The following is a 17,026-nucleotide window of genomic DNA, read 5'->3' as shown; positions in this document are numbered from 1 at the left end:
TGCAAGCCCTTTAATAGCCCTCAGCTGCTAAAACAGCATTTACCATAGATCGTAAAAGTAAACACAGATGCGGCAAACCCAATTACTGTGGAAAAGCAAACGTCTGAGTGCGAGATGAAGGAAGCTGTACGCGAATGCCTGACAGGAAATTTATTGAACATATTAAATTATACACCTTTCCCAGAATAGCTAGAGTTTTAAAAAGAATATAGTGCAGCAGAGCTCAATCAAGAACAAAAAAACAAGCCTGGTTCACATCAGACTTAGGACAACTTACACACATGGACGACTTTGAAAGCGAGACAACAGCTTTGAACTCCACAGCGTGCCATTGCACAAATACACCCGCATGCAAATGATGAAGCAATCTCTCAGTACAGCGCAGCAGTGCGACAGCCCCCCTCCACCACAAACCAGGACACAGGCAATGGAAGTAGAAAAGGGAGGTGTGAGGAATAGACAAGCACAGAGGCAGCATCCAGGGGCTCTGCTGGCCAACCCCGGAGCATGGCTAAAGGACCTGAGAAGAGGTGATGTGATGTCAAGTCCAGCCCTTTCTAGTCATAGGCTACCAGGGACCCCATAAAGCACTCACTCTGCAGAATACTTGCAGGACTCCCTGTAAAGCACCAAAAGCCAGGAAAACAGGAAAAATCCACAACTGCAATTAATTCTAGGTCTGTGCAGTAGAAGGGTGGTTGCTGATAGAAGAGGCTTTCAGGAAGCAGGCTGGAGCCCATGCTGCAGAAGGAGGAAGTCACCTCCAGATGTGACCCAGGAGCATGTCCCAAGGTGCAACTGAGGGAATTCAGTTATTGCAGAGCATGATTTTGTGTTAAAATATTGTGTGGGGAACTGGGCTCAGAGAGGTATACAAATAGCTACTTTTATTTGTATTATTTCATGTAAAGTCCTCATTGTAGCAGAACATTGTCAGGATGATGTGTCCCAGATTCATGGCAACTAGCTGATATAGAGCTTGTGATTCTGTAAGACCTAGTTCTGTTGCCTGAATTCTGATAATCAACAAGTTACTGTCCAGAAAATTGCATTGGTTCTAGATTTGTGCATGGGAACAAGATAGCAAAAACTTCCTGAGCAGCTCAGGAGAGCGGAGCTGGATTTTAGTTTTCTGGTCTGGTGAGAAAGGTTAATGAATTTTGTACATCCATATGAAAATAGCTGAGGGGAGAGTGACAGCTGGCAACAGCAAGAGTGCCTGAGCCAGAGGAAACTGTGTTATTTGCTCTGTCGCTGCCTTTCTTGCATGTTCTTGCTGGGAATTTCATCTGTCGCATCTCCTAATATCCTTTAATACCTACAGCTACGTATAGAGCTTTAGCACATTATACATGTGTGCAAGGTATTAAGGTGTGGAAGGGCTTCGGTAGGAAAAAGGAAGACACCCTTTTCAGGTAGTTTCCATACCAAACACAGAGGATCTGTTTGCTTTCGATACTTTCCCGTGGTGTGCCTGAGGCAAGCTGGCAGACTGCCCTGGGGGCACAGGGCAGCACAGGCACTGCCATCACAGAGACTCCTGTGGACCCAATTTGATCCACACATCTGCCCCAAGACAGCTTCTGGCAGCTGTTTTCTGACTTGTCCATAAATCCCTCCAACGTGGAGGCTCCCATCTCCATGAATTTATTCCATTTATTCTGTTTACTCCATAAATAGGTAATTTATTTCCGTGCTTTGTTACCTTTTCCAGTATAAAACTTTTTCCTCATACCAAATTGAGTCTTCCTTGTTAAACTTGAAGCTTGTTACTTCTCTGGACATGTAGATTCACCTCTTCCTCTGCACTGGTCTTTTGTGTACTTATCATCTCTTTTTGGCCTCTCCTTTCCTGAGCAACCTCAATTTGTTTAGGTCTTGTTTATTAGATTGATCATTCTCACTGCTCTGGACTTTCTTTAGTTGTCTTGTATCGTTGTGGGTGTGCATGACCCAAAACTGGATCTTGTACTCCAGCTGAGGCCTTGATAATGTGGAGAAGAGTTAGAAGAGCTATTTCATTTGTTTTGTAAGTTATCACAGTGCTTGTAGAAAAGCATTTGCCTGGTTTTTTGTAACATGTGGGCTTTCATCCTTTATAACTCCTGAAGATTTTTATGGAGCTCTAATACCAGTAAAATTCTTTCTCATTCTACATTTGTGCAGATGATTATTCCAACATCAATGTAGATTTTGCCTTTGCTCCTGTTGAATAGAAACCACTGAGTTTTGTTTGTTGTAAGATATTTTTAAAGCTACATTTGCTCTTCAACCTATTTTCCCCCTTTCCCAGCTTGGTATTACTTGCAAGTCTAATAAGTACACTAATTCGTCTGCCATTCATAATGACTGATACCAGCCCTAAGACAACTCCTCCATGAGGCTCAGGTTTTTTTATATCTTCTATCTTGAGAATGAACCTTCGACACTACTTTAAGTAGTTTTTCAAGTACTTCTGCATCCACCCCCTGGTATTTTCATTCAGACTGTGCTTTCTTAGCTTATACACAAGAAAGTGAGATGGAATACTGTGAAAAGCTTTAGAGAAATCAAGATGTGACACAAAATCTGTTGTCTTATTATTGAAGGAAATGAGATTGGTTTGACACCAATTACTCTGAACAGATCAAATCAGGCAGCCACTTATTTTCTTGTGATTTTCTCTCTGCTTACTAATTGTTTAGTTTTATTTGTTTGCAGGAACTGCACCTAAGCTGATAGGTGTCTAATTCCCCATCTCCTTATCCTCTGCCTTCTGTGGGCAGGAAATGTATTTATCTTGTTTCAGTCTTCTGCATCTTATCCCTGACAATAACTGTGAACAGCCCTGAGGTTTCATCAGCTGAGGGTGGATATCAGGCCCAGCCAGTTTCAAACCCTTTGGCTTATCTAAGTATCCTCTAACCTCTTCCTTCCCTATTAAAAAATCTAGACACCTGTCATTGATTTTAATCAGTTTCCATACTTTTGGTTAGAATCCAGTCTGGATGACACCTTTTCTAGTCAATATTATTTCCACATCCTATGTGAGAAAACTGCTGAATTCTACAACCTTGTTGGTAACATCATATGTTTTCCAGGCATATCTGTATGTTACCACTTCCTAGAGGCTACAGCCTTTATTGATCAAGGTAATTTTTTCGCATGGTCTCACACACAGAAAGCTGCATTCCTCTTATCTTCCTGATTTGGTAGTCTGGATTATTAAACTTTCTGCTGTGATAGGAGCCAAGGTTTCTTTTTTTCCCAGCTAGCGCCTTCTCCTGCAGTATGAATTTCAGACATTTGTCTTTGAGGTAATTGTCCTGTTGATTTCAGAAACCAAGTAAGTTCAGCAATCAAATAATTCACCTCTTTACAGCTCTCATGACAGCAGGCCAGGTTACCTTATTCACAAAATCACAGAATGGTTTGGGTTGGAAGGGACCTTAAAGGTCATTCAGTTCCAAGCCCTGCCACGGGCAGGGACACCTTCCACTAGACTGGGCTGCTCGAAGTCATGCCCAACCTGGCCTTGAACACTGTCAGGGTGGTATGCAAACTGCAGGCCACTCAGCCCTGGCTGCAAGCCTGGTTTGTTCCTACTACTCTTCTGAAAGGCCCAGATGCAGCCAAGTCATCTCATGCTTTTCTCCTTGGTGACCTAAGGACTCTTACAGTGGCAACTGCAGAGGCAGGAACAGAATACCTCAACAGAAGTGCTAGGGTTAGGAAGAAAAGTATAAAATCTTCCCCAACAGTTATGAGATAATATTTTCATCTGGGAGGTATTTTCCAAACCCAGCACCGTGTATTGTTTGTTAGTAACCTAAACCAGATTTGATTCCAGCAATGTATGTTAGGAAACATAAATGTTGTATCTTGGCTTTGTTTGCATCCTTATGCAGGGTGATGGAGGAGGAAGGGGTATTGCATATATTTGGAGCACAAGTGGTTGTAAAGGGAACGGCCCCATTCAGGGTGAGGAAGGGAGCTCACTGAGAGCTGCTGCTCAAACTGGTGTCTCCCACAACCCGTGGAGAGGCTGAGTCAGAGCTGCAGCCTTGCCGAGGGGAGACGCTGCCACCGAGCACTGTGCCTGGCACTGTGTCCCCAGGGCTGGTCCACACCCCAGCCCTTCCTTGCCCCACAGAGGTCTTATGGCCGTAAGTTTGTACTAGCTATACATTTGCATTATAGCTGTACACAGTATTATCTCTTTTTAAACTACCTGCCTTTGAACTTCAGTGCATCTCCACTTGCAGCTTTCTGTTAAACCATGATGAAGAGGGAAGAGGCACCGGCAAGTCGTGCTGTGGTTGCTTATGCCTCTTTTGCCATATGTTCATTCTCTTTTAACTACCTTTACTCTATTTGATCTCTCCTCATATGGAAATATTCCCATGACTTAGTTATTTCTATTGCTAGTGTTTGGACCTTTCCAGTTTCCTTCTGGGACTTTGGTGTACAACCAGGTTTTTAAGCTAACTGCCTTTGAAAAATTGCACACTAATTCTTTGTGCAAAGTTTTATCCATTGTTAGAGTAAGAATGACAATGTGTACCTCTAAGAAGTTGCTGAAGATTAATGAAATGTATTTGAAAAGCACTTTAAAGGCCTTGCATGGTGTGGTATTTCTTGAAGTGCAGATTACTGAGCATTTTGAAGAGATAACTACCAAACTACCATATGCAGTATTAATCCATATGCAAATACAGCAGGCTTCATTATAGGATTCACTGGCATTTACTGTGAACTCTGTGACACATCACTATAACAGCATGCCTCTGTTTGAAGTAAAAGAAAATAAATGAATCCAAAATTACTTTGAGGCGATCTTTAGCAGATTTTTTCCTTTACTTTGAAGTAATCAATTAGCCACCATTCAAATTTTATATGAGACCTGCCATCCTGTACTAGCAAATGTTAGAAGTCAATAGGTGCTTCTAGCTGACAAGAAGTTTCTGCCAAAACTTTCTGTTCTGAAAGATGACACCAAACTGAAAAAGGCAGGATACAGCAGCAGCTGATTTCCTTCATGATAGGAAAATGTCAATAAAACCAAGCACTTGCTGGGTTTATTTCCTGTATTGTGGACCAAGACATTGCCTGTAGCAACAGACTGGAGAAGATATGAGTCTGCGGTGTTCTCCTTGGCTCTGGAGATTTGTTGGGGGGGGGGAAAGGAAAAGAGACCACAGGGCTCGCACACAAGGAGCCTCAGAGCCTGCCCTTGGGAACACACCGGGCAATGCACATTTGCGTGTTTGTCTTAGGCAGTGCTGCCTGCGTGCAGATCTGAGGGGCAGTCTTTGTGCATGGGCCTGTTCCAAGAGCAGTTCCGCAGTTGTAGAGAAGAGCTTGCACAGCCGTCTGCAGCATGAAAGGTGTAAGCAGAAGGAAAACCTCAGTTGAGACCAACAGGAACCAGAAACCAAAAGACGAGTTAGGAGAGAGAAATGGGAAAAGACAGAAAGGGCATTTGAGGAGGTGTGAAGGGAACAGGGAGTACAATGAGGTTCTGGGGATTGTGAGGGCTAAATGATGCTGAAGGAGAAAATGAAGTGACCTTGAGTTAAACTGAGAAGGTTAATTCAGAAGTACAGATGTGATGTTTGGCTGCAAACGGGACATTCTGGCACAGTAGCTGGAACTAGTGCTGTGATGACAAATTTCTGCTGCAAAGAAAACCCTTCTAAATGGAGAAGGTCATACCAAAGAAGTACCAACCTCTCTCTTCTCTGCTGGAATCAGTTTGCAGTATTTGCAGAACTAACTGGCCAAAGGGGGAAAATAATTTTAAGTGTTTAAAGGCCTATTTTAAGTGTTTAAAAAGCTTGTAATGGTTCCAGCTCCAGAGTTCTGCTAATTTATTAGGATGAAATGCAGGTTTGGTGGCAGTTGGTGACAGGTCTTCACTTTGAATGTTTCCTATTAAATGACGCAGCAAAATACAGAAGCAGAAAGAGCGTGTATGATTCAGATCTGTATGTTACCACTCCATTGTTACGGCTTTTTTTGTTTGTTTCCATCACAAACTGAACATGTGCTTTCCACTTTGGGATTATTTGTTCTCCCAACTATATCAAGTTTAATTGCTTCTTCAAACCATGAGATGCTGCAGTATTTCAGAGCTAACATTCTTTGTAAATCCTGTCGCTCCTGCCGCTCACTGATCATTGATATACTTGAGGTTAGTATATTAGAAATGAAGCTAGGAAGCAACTCCATTTGGAAAAACCTTGTGCCACTTTGGCATTAAGTGAGGAGCTATGTTTTCAGACAAAAGCGCTCTCTTTCAAGGTGGGTTATTTCTGGGCTGTCTAACTTGAGATACTTCAGACCTGTATTCAGAGGCAGTGAGGGCACCCATCCCAAGATGCTTGTTCCTGTGAAAGCTGCACTGCAATGAAGGGTTGTGCTAGCAAATGAAGCTTGGTTCCTGCAATTCAGGGAGTAGCTGTATAGGTAGCAAAGCTCTGCATGTGAATCATTAGTCATTGCTTTATATCTTGGACTCAGTACTGCTGTGATCACAGACAGTCTAGACAGCAGGAGAACTTCTGGTTTCAGTTGTAAGATGTGTAGATGCACAGCTGGGACTGGGGAGGAGGAAAGCCTGCATAACTCACAAGAGAAAAAGGGATTTCCTGGCTTTAGGTGTTCCTAGAACTGGGATAATGAGGGGGGAGTGAAGAAAGTATATTGGGGATTTAAATTACGAAGATCTAGCCAGTTGTTAAGGAGGTACACTGGAGGCATCATCAAAGAATCTAGAAGAAGGAACCTTCAGGTGGGAAGACCTGCTAGAGAAGAGTCTGGTGTGGCAGCCATAAGGCATCACTGTGCAGAAATAATGGAGAAAACCCACCAAGTGATGGAATAGAATGGAAAGCAGGAGACCTGCTGGGTGGGCATGGGGCAGCCTTTGTCACCCAGCAGTGACACGGTTCATAGATATGAGAGAGGAGAATGAAGACTACGGTGCCCTCAGAAGACTATTTGATTTCTGAGTCTCGCTAATGAGAGCCTGCAGCATTTGTATGAACGCATGCTGTGTGACTCAATGCAACACTTGCATTAACTGTAAAACCAGGCTCTCAGAAAGTTGGAAAATATAATTAAATTCATTAACAGAGATTTAATTTAGTGCCCTGAGCAAATACTTCATACGCAAACCCATCCTTCTTCCCCATGCAGTCCTGTTTCTTCTGTTGCACAGCAAGATGTTGTCTCCCTAATTTTCCAGGACTTTTTCCAGAGAAAACAATGTGTTTTAACCCTACCCATGATCAAAAGCATACAGGCTTTTTTTGTCTTGAGACTTTTTCTCAGTTTCTGCTTTTTTATGACAACCTGATGCAGTCACATATCCTTAAAAATCCCAGCTTAAGTTATTCAAAGCCCAGTGTGGTAAGGGAGAGCGTCAGATGACTTGAAGAATGCAGGGCACATATATGGAATATGGCTTTTTAATAAGATACTCTTGATTGTCAGAGATTATTGGTAAAGAAATACAATGCTGCAGCTAAAGGTCGCTGGTTCCATTTAATATGTTTGACAGTCTAAAGCTGAGTTTGGGTTTCATTTCCAATTTCCCTGCTAGATCATTAAGATTACACTAACATCTTTCAATGGTGAAGAGCTTAATTAAAATATTCCCTCAAATGTAAGCTACATGCAGATATGAATATCAATTAATAATTATTGTTTGTGTCTTTGGGAAGATGTGCATAGCATAGTTAATTGGTCCCATGGAAGTCTTGAATTTTTTCTTTAAATATCACTTTGAACATTATTAATGAAAATTGTGTGTGTCTTTTGAGCTCACCTATCATTTGCAATGATTCAGCTGATGTAACATATAAGCCAGTGTAGGTCCTGTGCAGAAACTGCTGAAATACTTTGTCGGTTTTATATATCATATATACACATTTTAGGCATTCAGAGAAGATACAGCTGAGTTTTAAACTGACCCTAAGAAGTCATAAAATGGGCAGTCAACACTGAAGTAATTTCCCAAGTTCTGATGTGATTTAATCAGGATGATTACAAATGTAAGCTGGGACAAGAATTTTCAATTCCACTTGCTTTCAATTCTTCTAGATTAGACCTTCCAGGGGTTCTTCCTCAAGGTACTATTTAATTTAATGCTTTTTCAAACTAATTTGCTATTTAATTGTGGGGTAATGTTTGTCACCTTTGAAATTTTCTAAGTAAAATTATCCAGCGCATATTACAAACAATGCCGGTGAGTGTCACATACCAGAGGCAGCATTTGTTGTGAGGGCTGGTTGTCTGACACTACTCTTAAGGTAATTTTCAGTAGCTTTTGACCTTTTATGAAATTTCTCTTGAATTCTTTTATGAATTTTCTCTTTTATGAAATGTTTCTCGTGGTCTCAACTCTCTTTTAGGGAAAAATAAAATCAGACCAATTCTACCTTTCTCTGTACAAAATCAAAGAAAAGATGCTGGTGCTTTCACAACTGTCTTGGTGAGATAAAGCCATTGACCAGGGAATAGCTGAGGTTCCCAAACTTATATATGTGTCTTTGCAATGAAAAAATCCCACTTGCACTTGATATACACACACACATACATATATATATATAAAGTTAGAGGAATTGTTTCTATCTCATCAAGACACTTGTTTTCATAAGGTATTTATGCAGCTTAAATACACAGACACAGATTCTAAGAGATTCTTAGAAGCCAGTCAACAGACTAAAAAAATTCTAACAGAAAACCTCAGTTTCTTAGGATAGTCTCCAGTAATTCTAAATATATTACAAGATGTGATCTGTAGTTCATAGAATTAATGTATATTTTTTAAAATGTCGGCAAAGTCTAAACCAAGTCCTTTATTAATGTGGCTTTTAACAGACTGACTGTGAAAATGTGAGTTTCTGTCCTTCCTGAGCATGTACTACAGGAAAACACTGAAACTTACAGACTTTCATAATACTTGGTCCTTATAGAACAGTGAGGAAAATAAACCCAAGTGAACCTCACTGATGTGGTGTTTCTGTACACCTGACAGTGCTGCTGTGCCTGCCGCTCCCCGTCCTCGCTCAGCTGCTGACTGTTTCAGTGAAGGCCGATCTGCCCTGCGCTGTCCCAAGCCTGCAGTGAAACCTGAATAGTAGTTGGAGAGTCCCAATAGTTTTACAAATCTAGATAGTACTGGGCAAATAGTTTTTGACTAAAAAACTGAATAGATGGCTTTTGAGAACAAAGCATTTCACAACATGACATTTCTCTTCAATACTTAATGCATAATTTTTGTAGAAATACAAATAAAATGCAAACCAATCAGAAAAACCCAAACAACTTCTTTTTGACTCAAGCCAAGGGGTTCAGATTAACCCCTAGCTAATTCAAGAGTTCTGCATTTCAGCTCTTAAAATGCAAAATTTGTTCCCTGCTTAGTCCTGATAGTCTCTGCCCAGTTAGTCTACCCATGCCTCTCATAGCTTCGTGCTCTTTAAAGGTCCTATAAATTTCTGTAAGTGTATTCCCTCATACAGTGGGACAGGGCTGGGTGGAGGACATGGTCTCTGTTGCAGTGTTATGTTCTGTCTGAGCACTTCAGTTTTCCCACACTGGAAACTGGATCTCCTTTCCTTCTGAGCAAAGATTAAATAATTGAGGAATGGGCATTTAACAGCAAACTCATTTGTGTCATGAGCAAAGATGTACAGCTACTGACCACACAGACATTCATCTTGCTGTTGCCAGCTTATGTGAGCAAGCAGAGCAGAGAAGGCCCATGCTGGAAGACCATATGGCATGTTTCCAGACAGGAACATTTCTGTTTACTAAAAAAAATCCTTCTTGTCATAAAAAGTGACATTCCCAGTGCCATTCTCCACCTTTGCTGCAGCCTCGCACCTACCTTTCACATCTTTTCTAGAGCCACTTTAGGGTAGCCCTGACCTTTCCAGTGTTCCACAGCTTGATGGGCATTTCCTGCTTCCCACAATTACCCGTCCTGGCAACACTTGTGTAAGAAAGATGAGCCAACTAATTAAAAGTAGAATTTTTAAAAGGTTAAAGTCTGGTCTGCTGTCTGGGCTGAGGTGGTAGATTTCCTACTGCTGATTCATGACAAAGACTTGAACAAGACCAGAAGGCATTCCTGGTGTCTCCTAATCAGGTAGAACCTAAAAGGCATATGCTTGTCTACAGGGATTATTTGGGGTTTTTGAGAGTACTGTGACTGGAGATAAAGCCTAACAGCAGTGTCCAGAAGGGAATCATGAGCATCAGGAAAGCATTTCTTTCCTTTTCATTGCCATGGTGAAACTGAGCCAGTAGTATGAACCTCTGTTACTGGAAATACATTGTTGTTCTGAATATATCTGTAAGGATGACCAGGGGTCTGGAGCATCTCTCTTATGAGGAGAAATTGCGGGAGCTGGGCCTGTTTAGTCTAGAGAAGAGCAGAATGAGAAGGGATCTCATCAATTCAGATCAATATCTCAGAGGTGGGTGCCAGGAGGATGGGGCCAGACTCTTTTCAGTGTAGCCCAGTGCCAGCACAAGGAGCAGTGGCCATGAACTAAAACACAACAAGTTTCACCTCAACATGAGGAAGATCTTCATTCCGCTGAGGGTGTCAGAGCCCTGGCACAGGCTGCCCAGGGAGGTTGTGGAGTCTCCCTTTCTGGAGAAATCCCAAACCCACCTGGACACGTTCCTATGTAACCTGCTCTGGGTGGCCTTGCCTTGGCAGGGGGTTGGACTGGATGATCTCCAGAGGGCCCCTCCAACCCTAATGGCTCTGTGACTCTGTGAAGGATATTGTTGCCTCTCTTCTCTTTGCCATTCTTAAATGCATGAGCAGTGAGAAAAATGAACCACAACTCTCTCTCATCATCAGAAGTTGCTGAATTTCTCTGGTGGTGGTGGGTTGCCTTGGCCAGCTGCCACCCAGCTGCTCTCCCCACCCCTCACACATTCGTGGTGTGACAGGGTGGGCTTTCACACATTTTTCCTCACTCCAGGCAGCCTTTTGCCCTTCCTTGTGTAGTGGCCAAAACGGGAAGGGTGGGAAAAGGAAATCCAGCATCTCTGAGCAGAGAGGAGCAGTGACCACTCTCGCCAGGACCAGCCTAGAGACGGACAGGTCAGAGGGGTCCTGGAGAACAAGATGTCCCCACCTGGGAGAAATTTGTGAAAAACACAGTGAAGTAAAGCTTCGATCTACAACAACAAAGCAAGTTGAAGGGTTTTTCAGTTGTTTCTGGGTAGCAATGGCTTTCCTTATTTTAAAGACAATATAAAGGCTTTTGTATGTCAGTGCTCATTGTAAACATCACATAAAATAATGTGAAACTCACAATGTAATGCTGTAAAGGAAATTAATTTTCAGTTATTCCAAATGAATTCCCAAAATTCCTGATCAAAAACCTTGCCAAACTTAAAAACTTGGGATTAAAAAGCCTAACAGCGTTTTATCAAACAAACAAACATGAGGTCAGGATGGGATTCCACAATAAGCTACCTGGTTTTCTCTCATTAACAAGTTTCAAATGAAAATTCTTGCTCTTCTAATAACATAAACTAACAGAAAACAGTTGTTCTTTAAAGATTAGTCCTAATTTGAGGAAGTACATACCGCCAGCATGGACTTGTAAAATCCAAGGGACCCACTCAATTAAAACATATATTTTACTGTTTTCTTAGTGAAAGCCTGGCTTTCACCCAGATGCATTAGGCTTAAATCTTCCTTGATAGTGTGAATAAACCATCCACCGGTTTTAATGATGATTTGCTGCAGGTTCTGGTGCTTGTCATCCCTTCTAATAGTAAATTACTCATTACTCCAGGAATTCAAACAAAGTGGTTCTTACAATAAAATTGATTCCAGCTACTCATCTTGCCATGATCTATAATACATGTAGTATTGGTGACAAAATCTGAACCTAAGTGAAGAAAAGAAGTCTAATAACTTGGATTTTAGACTTGATATTTGTTTAGTCACATAAAATTTGTGTAGCATAAACATAAAAGCTGGGATTAGGAAAGCAGACGAGGAAATTCACCCGTATCAGTTCCATGTATTTTAATGAACTGGTAACTAAGCCCTAACTCAATTGGCTTGGCAGGTTTTCAGAGCTGTGTGTGGAGTACTCAGAGGATTTGGTAGTCACTGCTATAAGTACCGCAGATTAACACTTCATGGAAGTTTGCTCTTTAGCAGGATTTAATGCAAGACTTCAGCCATTTGGCTGAATTCTTTCTTAGGTTTGTGAGGTTGTTTTTTTCAGCAAGTACTTTGAAAACTTCAGTACTGCTTGTAAGAGCAGGGGAGGAAGGTATCAGATCCCTCTGTTATCATTGCCCTTTAGTTGGGAAGGGGCAGGGTCATCCTGATATTTGAAGGAGAAATGGTCAATGTTGGACATGCTCCAACACCCAATCTAGGAACTCTGCAGTACTGCGTATTCTCCCCTGCTGCTCTGGTTTCCATACCCAGGGAGTCTGGTAACAGCATCATGGTTTGACCCAGTGATGATATTCCTTGGTCACAGAAGCAGGAAAAAATAGTATTTGCAAATTGCTGTGCTTTTTTTTTTTAGGGAAAAGTATCTAAGAAGTTACTCTCCGAAATTAATATCACTCAGTACCCAAAGAAACAAGAAGTTTTAGGCAACCTAACATGAGTATTTGTAATGCAGAGAACGCACAAGATCCAAGTTTTCTAACAGCCTAATTTGTAAATAAATTGTAAACAAGCCAAATTACACTCCTAGTAATTTGGCTTGCAGACCCAAGGAAATGCAGTCATCAAGCTGTGAATAGTTTCCCACACTTTCATGCTTCATTTCCAGGGAAAGACTCATGTGTGTGTGATTTAAGGGGAAAGAGCTGCTGAGACATATAAATACATCTATTACAAACACTGCTGCTTAGAAGCGGGCCTGTATCTTGGTGAATTTTCACTGTAAGCACTAGTGCTTTCTGCAGGAAGCATATCTAAATGGGACATGGAAAGGTTTGCACATAGAAACAGAGCCTCCTGTGCGGAGTGAAGGCCACACGTGAGCAGAGGCACAGTAAATGTGTTAGCTTCCCTAATGGGATTAAAACCAACAAACGCTAATCTGACTTTCCATCTGCAAATGCTGTACAAAAACGTCCATATCTGAAAGTGTGTGATCCATGCACAATCACATAGGTAGATTCAGCTGCTGTTTAATGATTGTAACTTTGGATAGCTGTGGATCTATTGATAGTAATACATTGCCGTGTCATCTGCTGTCATAATCCGTTACACTGATATCTTCTCCCTGTGCTCTCGGTATGTTTGAGATTACTTTGTTGCAGGGCTGAGCAGTGATAGAGAGGAAAACATCGCGGTGGGGTTGGATGGAGTTGATGAATTCACTTGTGGAATTGGTGTTGAATTTTTTCTATTGAAATATTTATGCAGCAGAATGGCCAAAATCAGTTGCCTAAATTTGACACCTTTAAATAACTAGTTTTAGCCAAAAATGAACTACTGAAGTGACATATATGCAACACATTTAATTTCAGCTTAATTTAGAAGTTAAGGTAGTTCACAGAATATGAGAGTTGAATCTAGGCAGGTGCTAAGGAAACCACAAGCTAGATTTGCGGAGTCTGAGGAGGAAACTCCTCTCCCAAGAGGCTGGAGCACTGGTCTGGTTTAGGGTTGAAATTCCTTATTTATGAAGTGAGATTTGAGGGTGTGTTCCCCTTTCCCAGGAGAACATATCTCACCCTAGGAGATGCTCTGGTCCAGATCTCTTCCAGAATCTTTGGCTGGGGACCAGCATGTAGTAGAGATGGCTTTAATATCGACAAAGCCAGAGAGCAACCCTGGTGTCTGTTGGCAAGAGCACTCCAAGGATAAATATAGATAGCACTATAAACTTGGTTTTGTGTGTTCTTGATGAGTGCCAGGATTCCTGGTGCCCAAACTTTGAAGCTGAAAGGCTTCATGGCAGTGAACGCCCATGGGAAGGAAATGCCAAATTCCCTGTGTTACAGGATCACTCCTCTTTGACTTTCCAGCACCCTCCTGCTGCCTGAGCAGTGTGTAGCCATTCAGAAGCCCCTCAGCAGAGCCCATCTCCCTTGCAATGGAAAGCTCGGCCCATGCTTAGTTTGGGACTTCCTCCAAGTAGCAGCTTCCTAAAAATTTAAGCAGTGCTTAGGTGCTTAATCCTGCTCCTTGCCATTACTAAACTAGGATTTTGCTGCCCTTTGAGCTATTTTGCATGAAAGTCTGTGATCAGAGAATGATAAATGTTTTGACACAGCAATAAAAGCCAGGAAATTCACCATTAGCAGTGGTGTTTCTCTCTTTCTTGCCTTTACTGCATGACAGCTTTAGTGGAGGCAGCAACTAAGTAGAAATGACAATAGCAGTTAACTTATAACCTTCTGCTTCAGTACACATTTTAGCATTCATTCAAGGAAAACTGTCCATTAAGAAGGTAAATATCAGTATGTAAGTGTTCTATGATAAAAATTCATAATGCTTGAAAAATCTGCTTTGAATCTCAACATCAATAGAAGTATGACAAGGATTTTCAGTTTCCTTTGCAGTTTTGCCATTAAAAAAAGCCGTATCTTTTCTCTTCTAGCTTCATGCTTTCTCTGTTACAGTAATTAGTCAGAAAACCAAATTTGAGACAATGTTCTTTGCACAATTACAATCAATTGATTAAAAAGCCATTTTGGCATTGATTTTTTTTTCCCAAAAAAGCCATTAATTTTTTTCTCCATGGTTCATTGCTGTTTGTGATTAGCCAGGTGGGAAAAGAAATGGAAAATGCTGATGTATGTTTCATGAGTGACAGCTTCCTATTTCTGGTTGCTCCATATCTAGGGATTAAAGCCTGATTTATTAATTAATAAGTAGGATTTCTCTGCATCTTTGCTCACGGACACTATCACACAGAATACTGAATATTTAAAAGTAGTTTTTAGTTAATCCCTTGCACATGTACAGTACCACAAGTCAAACCATCACCTTACAGGAACTGTGCTCAGTGATTAAATATACAAGATGCTCACTTTCCAATTTGAAGTGAACGTGCTGTTGGTAGAAGTGGTAGGTTTAACAAGAATTTGAATTGATCAAGCATCAGGATAGACTGTGAAATGTCTCCTAAAATAGCTGCTGAAGAAACTAAAACAATTTTTTTTTTAAATGATCCATATTAATAGCTAGGCCTGAAAAGGAATAACCTGGGTTTCTGAAGTCCTGAGCCTTTTGGAGATTTAATGGATTTCAGCACCTCTAACATGACAAGTTATTTGATGAAAACAACTGATTTTGACATATAATTCAGTTTATTGGTGTTTTCTGAGAACCTGTGTAATATGAAAACTGCTTATGTAGGCATTGGTTTCACATGCCTGTCAGCGTCAGCGCTTCCCACCAGTTCATGTATAGCAGGTGAATTTTAAGAGGAATCTGTGTTTGTGTAACTGACATCATTTGTTACCTCTATAAAGCTTCTCTTTTCTGTACTTACATGCATGCTGCAAAAAGCTTTTGATTCAGAGGAACCTATTCTACCCTTTGATAGGGCACAAGCCCTGCTAAAACGTAAGGGTGCATTGGTAGGGGTCTGGGGTCAGGCTGCTCCTAAGGCCCAGGCTCTCAACACTCTCTGCTTCAGCTGCTGCAGGCAGAGCCTTGGGGAGGTGAAAGCTTGTTTACCAATGAGCAAATCTGCCATAACTCAGCCCACCTGCTTGTAGCTTATCTGCAGCTGCTTCCATTAAACCTGTGATGTACATTCCAGGTTAATAAATGCCTGTGCTCCCTGGGGTTTTTTTTTGTGGGGTGTTAGTGTGTTTTGGAGGTGTATGTATCACCCTGCTAAATGCTAGTTGTGTTTACTAATACAGTGTTAGTCTTATTTTTGAGATTAATTTGTCAGGTAGTATTTCTGCTTGACAAAAATGTGTTTGTGTGAAACCTGGTCCCTGGTTAGGAGTGGCTCCTGCTGCTAGATGAGCACCTGATCTGAGTGCTAATGCACAGAACTCTGGACACCAGGCAAGAAAAGAAAAGGCTCAAAGGGGTGAGTGCAATGTCTGGCACCCTTAAATGGCTTGTAGGAATGCTCAGATGCAGGAGAGCTGTTATAGCTATGTTTGTCTTGTTTCTTCTCAAGTAAGGCTGTTTATTTAGTGGTCTATTTCTTTGGATGTCTTTAAGCTAAGGATTTTCATGCCTGAGTTTCAAACTTCACTTTTTTTTTTTAAAGTATCTTGAGTTCTTCTGAAACCTTTTTTGTATATTCTTTTTTCTTTACTAAGTTATTTAGTTATAAGTAGACTTGATAATTGGTTTATTTAGTCTAGCAAAAATTTGGGGTTGTGTAGCTACACACATGGATCAGGCTTGCAGAGAGCAGGAGGGCTCTGATGCTGAACTAAATATATTGCTTAGTTTTGCTAGACTTCAGTCTGGCACAAAATCCTGGTGAACTGTGGATAGTACTTCAGAGTAGAGACTGAATGTCTAAGGTTGTGGAATTGTTTTAGACTTGCAAGTTTTAAGCACTGAGTTCTTGATTCAAACTGTTCTCAGTTCCCAAGAGAACCAGGAGGGCTTTGAACAACGAGCTTGTAAAGGTATTGATAATATGAAGTCTGTGTTTCTGTTATTTTGGTTTAGTGGAGGCAGATGTGTCAAGGACTGAGGCATAGTTTATGACCTGGTGACCTGGGAGCTTATAGGAAGGAGAAGTGTGGCATGGCTGCATAGGAAGCTTGGCAGAAGGTTTGGAAGCAACAGGTTCTAAGAGAGGGTGGGATTTGCTACTGTATTTTATTGTCTCATAGAGCTGGGGTTTTTTCCCAGTATATAGAAATGCAGGTTGAAAGGGGGTGATCAAGAAGCTGGATCTGTTTCAGAGCTGTATGTTGTTGTGGATAAAACTAAATTTTGTCAGTATGAGACTACTGTTTAGTAAACAGTAGTCTGTGGAGCTTGGAGCAGCGCCCTATGGACTGAGGGCAAAGGAAGAGCTGGTGCATGAGGCCTTATTGG

General features: G+C 41.3%; 1 protein-coding gene across 4 annotated transcripts in view; it reads left to right on the top strand.

Moving 5' to 3' along the window:
* KCNIP1 (potassium voltage-gated channel interacting protein 1) overlaps positions 1–17,026 on the top strand; it is a 411,307-nt gene that overhangs the window by 294,937 nt on the left and 99,344 nt on the right. The window contains exon 1 of one of the 4 annotated variants that reach the window (XM_030504597.1): positions 16,590–16,608. The exons of the other annotated variants lie outside the window; for them this stretch is intronic. The gene's annotated coding sequence lies outside the window, so the exon portion shown is untranslated. Of the gene's footprint in view, positions 1–16,589; positions 16,609–17,026 lie in introns of those variants that run through there. 4 annotated transcript variants of the gene reach the window in all.

The sequence above is a fragment of the Strigops habroptila genome, chromosome 12, assembly GCF_004027225.2.
Source record: "Strigops habroptila isolate Jane chromosome 12, bStrHab1.2.pri, whole genome shotgun sequence".
Classification (NCBI taxonomy): domain Eukaryota; kingdom Metazoa; phylum Chordata; class Aves; order Psittaciformes; family Psittacidae; genus Strigops; species Strigops habroptila.
Note: the sequence above shows the minus strand (reverse complement) of the source record. Positions and strands in the feature narration are given on the sequence as shown.